The 8463-nt window shown below is 38.3% G+C and overlaps 1 protein-coding gene across 2 annotated transcripts in view; it reads right to left on the reverse strand.

Moving 5' to 3' along the window:
* Window positions 1-8462, reverse strand: part of tlk1a (tousled-like kinase 1a) — a 39456-nt gene extending 30994 nt beyond the window's left edge. For both annotated transcript variants that reach the window (XM_051118940.1, XM_051118939.1), the window contains exon 1: window positions 8169-8462. The gene's annotated coding sequence lies outside the window, so the exon portion shown is untranslated. The remainder of the gene's footprint in view (window positions 1-8168) is intronic.
* Window position 8463: the final 1 nt, after the last annotated feature.

Genomic DNA, 8463 nt, shown 5'->3' on the forward strand with positions numbered 1-8463 from the left:
ACGAGCCTGTTTACATTAGCTGCGTTTAGCCACTCAACTTGCTAACTAGCACATTATTAGGAAAGGCGATCGCAAAGATTCATAAAAAAAAAAAAAACCCTTATACTCACTTCTGCTGTAAGTGAAGCTGGATCACGAATGATTTGCGCGAACATAGACGGATATATGTAGATCAGGAGGCGCATTCCCTTCACAAACAAACGTAATCCACTGCATCTTCAGCGGCTCAGATGTCGGGAGTAAATGATGACCACTATGTTCATTATTACATCCAGCAACACAACACCTCAATCGCTCAATCGGAGATATTCTTGTCTAACTTACAACAAAGAGGGTGGACTGTTACAGCTGATCTGAGGTAAAACACTCATGTCAATCAACTATCGTGGGAGTTGCCTCTGTCTGTGTGACGGCACACTGACAGGCATCTGAGAATGGCTCGATTTGAAAAAGGGAATATTATTTTTACAGATTAATTAAAAACCACTGCATGGATTTTTATCATTATAGGGGAGATTTGTACATACACTGCCAACACACATTAATGTTCAAACAACATGTAAAAGTGAACTTAGCATCCGATGACCCCTTTAACATGATCAATAGGGTTTTCAAAAGGTAAAGGGTTCAGTACCTTCGGTACTGAAATTTTAAAAACGTCTATTTCCCGCTCACATTTGAGCCCATTTTTAAGCATGGCTGACTGGCCATAGTGTTCATGCGCTCAACAGACATGACTGTGATTGGCTACAATGATAAGCGCATTACGCTCCTCACTGAGCGCTCACATATAAGCACAACGGGAGCGTTTGAAAGCCGCATCTGTCAGTGGATCTGTCTATATGCAGATGTATTAGGGATCCACTTACACGTGTGGTTTTCAAATGCTCCCGTTGTGCTTATGTGTGAGCGCTCGGTGAGGAGCGTGAAGCGCTTATCATTGTAGCCAATCACAGTCATGTCTGTTGAGTGCGTAAACACTATGGCCAATCAGCCATGTTTAAAAATCGGCTCAACAGTGCTAAAATGTGAGCGGGAAATGGACGTTTTTAAAGTTTCAGTACCGAAAGTACCGAACCCGGTACCTTTTGACTCTAATGATTTTCTACCTTTTGACCTCTTTAACTCTAATGATCAATAAAAGTTTCTCAATCTGACTGTCTTCATTTTAGACAGTATATCTATTCATTTGAAATTGTGTCTTATAACACTGACCAGTAGTAATTACTTGTCCAGTAATTAACCAAAAACCACTAGTGACAGCACTGATATTAGTGGTCAAACGCTGCAAGATGACCTTGTAATAACATCATATCACTCTGTTTTACATTACCAATCTCAGATAACATATTCATGTGTCCCCACATCAACAAACTAGAAAAATAAACAGCATTTCGCTCCCTCAACTGGGACTCATCAAAACCCTAGAGTCTTTCTTGCACAGCACCAGAGCGGCTCTAAACACGATACTATATACTCAACACTATAGAATTCACTTCCAGTAATTTGAATCATATGACAGAATTGCTCTAAGAAAAAAACAACAACAACCAAAAAAAAACAAAAAAAAACGGATAATTCTGAGAGTGCAGTGTCAAATTAAGCATGAGGTGGCTGACTGATGGCACTGCTGAAACTAACATGTATTCACACTGATCAATGATTCTCATATAGAATAATACTGCTGGACCAAACCACATACAGACATGAGAGAATCTGATGCCACACTCCTTCACCGGTGGGTGACCACACATACACACACATTTGGTTTTTCTCTCCTTCTCTGGAAAGAACAAAGACAGAACACAAATATAATAAGGAGAGAAAACACAACACCCCTGAGACATACAGGATTACATCAGGGGATATTTGGAGACAGAAATTCAAGAGAGAAATGAATACAGGATTACAGCTAGTGTCAGACTGACACAAACGAAAAGTTAAACACATAAAGATTAATTTACTGTGTAAATGACAAGAACAGTATATGGTGTAACACTAGTGATGGCTGTTTAACACTGCAACACATCGTAACACAAAATCACACGTACTAGTGCCGCTATAACTACTAATGCAGATCTGCTCTGCAGTGACACAGAAAGCCATGACGCTCAGACAAGATACGTAGAGAAACCTGAGAAATGTCACGTCACACGATGGGACTGAGAACACAACATTCACACCTGCAAACTCTGGACCAATGAAAAACCTGTAAAATGTCCATAAAAAGGGTGATCTAAACAACTTTACAGTTCATATAATACATGTTTTGACCAACAAATAAATAAACTGATTAGAAATTAATTGTTAAATTGTTAAACCTCACATTTCCTCCTTTTATCCCTAGAGAAAGGTGAGGAGTTGATCACAGTTGATTAATTGGACTAGGGCTGAAGCTACCGATTATTTTAGTAATCAAGTATTCTACCGATTATTCTACCGATTAATCGAGTAATCAGATAAGAAGTCATTTTAAAGTAATACTAAATATACAAGAGAAAAGAAGATAGGTTTCTTAAAATAAACAACTAATTTGTTTCCTTTTTAGAAAATGTAAATTTTTATTGCTGAAATTGCATACATTAATAAACTAGAAAAACTAGAAAACTAAACCCATTTAATGCATTTTTTTTTTTTGCCAAATTACATTCAAAATGCAAATACAAATATATTTGTACACACTGCCCTCCAAAAGTTTGGAAACGCCCTAAAAAAGTGGGGTTTTGGACAATATTGGCATGAATCCTTTTTAATTTGTGATAATTTTGCACTGATAAGGGACAACACAAACTACGAAAACATTTTATTACATAAAAAGTTTATAGATGCACAAAGCAGCACTGCACTTATAAACACCACTGGATTAGGCATTATATGCAGGTAGGTCTGAAGGACGAAAAGAAAATGGCATCAAAACAGTTGCCTTCACAGATATGGCCATGTAGAATTCAAAATTGTTCTTTAAGAGAACAAGAACGAAAGTTCTGTCATTATTTATACGCAAATAGACCTTTATCACAGTCCGCGTTTCATCGCTTCCAGCTCCGATTAGTAGCGTAAAGGAATTTCCGCCTGCATTATTCTCAATGGACAGACGCCAGTTTTGTTAAGAAAATTAAATGAATTTAGTTGGACTTAGCAATAAACCTCAATATTTGAAACAGTATATTTATAATGATGCCCTATCATGCATGTCATCCTTGTTTCAACCAACACTTTCAAAATTTAACGGCTTTAAAAACAACTCACAGAAAAATTAATCCTGCTTGTGTTTGATGAATAAGGTCCTCTGCATTTATTTGCTACTAGTAAACAAATATCAACCAAATATACAAAAAGCCAAATAAAAATATGTTGAATATCTTTCCATGATTGAAATCCATGAAGCTCATAATGTGTCAAATCAAATACTTTTTCCCCAGAAACACTGACTGTGCATTGTGGCATTGCATAAAGCCAACCAATCAGATTGGAGTTTGAGATTTTGAGGAAGCTCTTGTCATTTTTGTGTGGAACATGCATCAGATATTCCATGAACGGTCCTTGACTGTGCTCCCTGAGGCTAAGACCATCAAGCAGAACTTTACATACAGCTAAAGTAATGTCTCAAAGGACTAATGTCGCCCACAGTACAAATGTGTTTTATGATGCTTGTTCATAGAGTTTATGTTTAAACAGCCACAATAAAACATTTATTGCAACTGTGTAAATGATAACCATTCTGGAGAGACTCCCACCCACTCAGACACTAAATTAAATGAGAGCAGACGCAGACAGTGTTAGTATCGCTGACTTCATAAATACAAGAGATTATTTAATCAGTGTCACTTAGACAGAGTGAAAACTTCTTTGTGACACTCTAGCACCATGTCGCAAAGAAAAGACAAAGAATATCTCAATCCTAACACTGACTGTCATATTTCTTTTAAACAATTAGTGGCCTCAGATGAATTTGGACAGATTAGTCATATTTTAAAAGTGTCAGAATGTTACTGTAGTAACTGTACTTGATGTAAAATTCCAAAGGATGCGAATGTTTCAAAGAAAAGTTGTGCAACATTTCACAAAGTAGTAGTTTATCAGGTTTGTAATGTTAAATAATCAATACACTGCTTAAAATGAAGACACAAATAAATCCATTTTAGTTGGAATAAAACAGATGTGCTGGATAATGTAATATTTAGTCATTTTTTAAATAATAGCATTGTTATATTATTAAATATTTAATTAAGCTTAATTATGCTTTAGAAATAAAATGAGAATGATAAGAAGTTTTGCCTCATAAACCAGCTAAATAATAGCTTTAATAATAATAATAATAATAATAATAATAATATTTAATAATAAATAATAATTTTACTATTATTTTTATCAACAAAATGTCAACATGAGTCAACGTTCACACGAAGAACATAACTAGGATCAACACAAATGTCCTTTTTAAGTGACATTTAATTGACTGCTTGGAAAGTCTGGAGAGGTTTACCACAAGGTCTTGCCCCTAAAAGTATTTTACTGGTCATTTTACTAACATTACTGGTCTACTGATTTAACTGTCCTGGAAACTATTGAATAAGAACACAGATGAACTGAATTGTAATGAATAATGAAACTATAGTCTTCCATAGAGTTGCTTAAGTTAAAGGAGAACTCCACTTCCAGAACAACAATTTACAAATAATTTACTCACCCCCTTGTCATCCAATATGTTCATGTCTTTCTGTCTTCAGTCGTAAAGAAATTATGGTTTTTGAGGACAGCATTTCAGGATTTTTCCGCATATAATGGACTTCACTGGTGCCCCGAATTTGAACTTCCAAAATGCAGTTTAAATGCAGCTTCAAAGGGCTCTAAACGATCCCAGCAGAGACAAAAGGGTCTTATCTAGCAAAACGATCAATCATTGTTTTCGAAAATAAAAATTTGTATACTTTTCAAGCACAAAAGCTTGTGTAGCACAGGCTCAGGGATGCGCGCCCATGGGTCATTTTTGAACGATTCGTTCATTCCACATTCAACATCCTATTAGGTTCTGTACTGGAATTAGTTTAGCTGTTTTGAGTCTTCGGGTTTTTCGAGTCGTTCGTTCATCTTATGGTGCTGTCAAGTGATGCTGATTCGTTAATTTTGCTGAACGAGACTCAAAGGTCAGAGCCTGTAAAATGATCTGAACTTCTCATCACTACTACGAATCACACCTTCGAACAAGTTCACTGTCTGTGTACTCCGGCTCAAAAAGGTAGAGTATGGCGAAAAACTCCACGTTATTTTCCTACAACTTCAGAATCCGACATCGTTGTACCTTTTTGTTTGTAAACAGTGTTTGACTTACGTGCACTTTCTTAGTCTTTGTTCCGCATGACCTTTTGACATGATCCAATAGTATGTGAATGCGCATGCCAGAGCCTGTGTTACACAAGCTTTTGTGCTTAAAAAGCATACAAATTTTTATTTTCCAGAAAAAAAATGACAGATTGTTTCGCTAGATAAGACCCTTCTTCCTCGGCTGTGATCGTTTAGAGCCCTTTGAAGCTAGGGCTGCAACGATAATCGCACGATGTCGTGAGGCGCGTCTAGTCAATGTATTACTTGCCGCTTCAGCTGAACGCACGTGATGGAGCTTTACTACTAATCAAAGTACCGGCTTCATTGACTAAACGCGCCTCACGACATTGTGCGATTAATCGTTGCAGCCCTATTTGAAGCTGCATTTAAACTTTTTGGAAGCTCAAAATCAGGGCACCAATGAAGTCCATTATATATGGAGAAAAAACCTGAAATGCTTTCCTCAAAAAACATAATTTATTCACGACTGAAGACATGAACATCTTGGATGACAAGGGGGTGAATAAATTATTTTTGAGTTGTTGTTCTGGAAGTGGAGTTCTCCTTTAAGTTCTTTTAGAATTCTAACTGAATTTATTGATTCCTAACATCAGAATTTTGCAACACTAGTGCGGTCTTTCCTGTTCATTACTGTAAAACTGCTTTGAAACAACTTTTAAATAAACACGTTTACATAGATAAATGTGACTTTTACTATCAGATATCTACCCCACTGTCAGATCGGCATTTCAGCTGTGAATTATGTGTTACTGTATAAAACATGTTGTGTAACATCATGCTGTGAACAGGACTGAAACAACAGTATAAAAGAAGCGAGCAGCTCCCTGTAGCAGACACTGCTGTATGAAACTCTCTCTGGCAGCATAGTGTCTGGCTGCAGTCTTTTAACCAGGCTTATCCCTCTCTCTCTGGAGGACCAAGAGCCAACATGGATGCCCAGCACATTCCCACTGACACAAAATGGCAGTGCAAAGATCAGTGGTGTTATCAGGCCAGGACATAGACAGGACTGCAGGGGAGCTTTATCATTAGAGTTCCTAATGGAGGCCGACGAGAGAAGGTGAGGCTATTTTGAGCAGCCTAGGACTAGGATGTGTTTCAAGAGTGCTAAATAATCCGTTTATACTTCAAAAACAACACATCTGGGAGATACAGCTACAGTAAACAGATGCAGCTTAATAGCATCACCTAAGCTTGATAAATTACATTTCCACATCGCAGTATGAAAATAAAGAAGACAACACAACTCAAGGACTAGGGTAGTTAATACTCAATGCTCCCTCTTGCTCTTTGTCCTTTATACACTCTCTAGTGAAGAGGCATCATTTCCTTGACATTCTGCACGGGTCTCCTGCTCTCAGGCCCCTGCACATGCACCCGGGTGAACCCTTACAATGCAGGGATGTCATTTTAGCTCTCTGCTCCTCACAGGCACACTGTCCACCTGTTTCTGACACATACTTATGCTGTCAATCAAGCAGCTACTTTGCGTTTTATGCCATAACTTTTGTATATACAAACATATTTTTATTTTCCATGTATTATTATATGCATCCATAATAAATTAAATAAATCAATAAAAATAAATATAACCTCTAAACTTTAAAAATTCAATAAACAACTCTTTGTGTTCGTGCTAGACCTCAGAGCTAGTTTGCAATCTCTTTTCTTGCAGTTAAACAGCTCTGTAGAGGTTCTCACCTAAACATCACCCTGGGGGGATATCACTTATCTTTAGTCTCTTTGCAATGAAAACAACACATGCAGTAACAACAGCATGGAAAGACTAGAGCAAAATGATCTCCTTTTTAGGCATGTTGACAGACAAACACATTAGTATTAGGATGTAATGCTCGGTGACAGGATGAAAGGTCAGTTGTGTGCACTGACACAAGTTGACAACTGGCCAACAACTCCAATAATATCCTAAATGCCATATGTGTGGAAGTGGACGACACCTTAACACAGGCACAATGCCAAATTTACACCCATTACACCAAGACCAAGCCCAAACTGTTAGAATAACACTTCGGTGTGACTATGTGTGTTTGAAGGTTTCAGCGTGCTTTAGGACACATATGTGCATGCAAACATGCACTGCGATAAAATCTAACGTCCAACAACTACTAACAAGTGGATTAACAAGAAAAGTGAACAAAACGAGCGATGGAAAACAAAACAAATCCATTTTGCTCCATGAGCGACACTGTTTGCCATCATGAACCAGAGTCTCCAAGTCTGACTCCTGCTCACTATAACCTCAAATCTTTCACCCAAATCGCCAGTTCCCAACCTAATCTTTAAACGCGATATCAAATCGCCAAATACCACATGCGTGTTTTAAAACAACAAATTACAAATGGACGTTTTCTTTATTTCTTATTCGGACTTGCTGGAGCTCATACTGAGCAGTTGCACTGTAGTACAGTATGAGCTTATGATGCTAATTAGCCAAAAGCTAAGATGCTAAAACGCTAGTCTCAACTGAATGAGGTTTCCATGCTAACCAGCTAAAATGCTAGCACGCTAGCCACACACAATTCGTTTTGACGGCACAAGCTAGGTGGCTAACTAGCCAACACGTTAGCATGCTAAGAGGCTAACACGCTTGTCAGCCAATACCGAGCTAGCAGATTAGCTAGAATGCTGTCCAGCTAAAAAAGCTAACCCGACCGCAACCTGCTAACCTCATACTGTAACTCGTAACCCAAGTCGGTCGAGTAATTTTAACCTGATTTTAACTCGACTGGCGGAACCTTTCACCAAAGCGCTTCGACTATCCAAAACTACAAACTTATAAGAATTAAACAAGCATACTTTACCTTCTTTGGCTGGTGCGAGCGGCGCACTGTGTGTGTATGTGTGTGAGTACGGCGCCGGGGACGCGCTCGGGAGCCGCCGCTGCTGCTGCTGGAGCTAAGATGGCGCCCCCTCCAAACTTCCACTGTTACTTTGCGCACTCATCCAGCCACTTTAGAGAACCATAGAGCAAAACATCAATCAGCTGTCCACGCAAACGACATCAGACAAAATGTGGGAGGTTAAGTGAATGATGATGTTTTTTTTTTTCATCGGGGGAGGAGGGGCTGTCAACACTTGGGACAGACACACAAACCT

Source organism: Labeo rohita, chromosome 9 (genome assembly GCF_022985175.1).
Source record: "Labeo rohita strain BAU-BD-2019 chromosome 9, IGBB_LRoh.1.0, whole genome shotgun sequence".
Taxonomy (NCBI): Eukaryota; Metazoa; Chordata; class Actinopteri; order Cypriniformes; family Cyprinidae; genus Labeo; species Labeo rohita.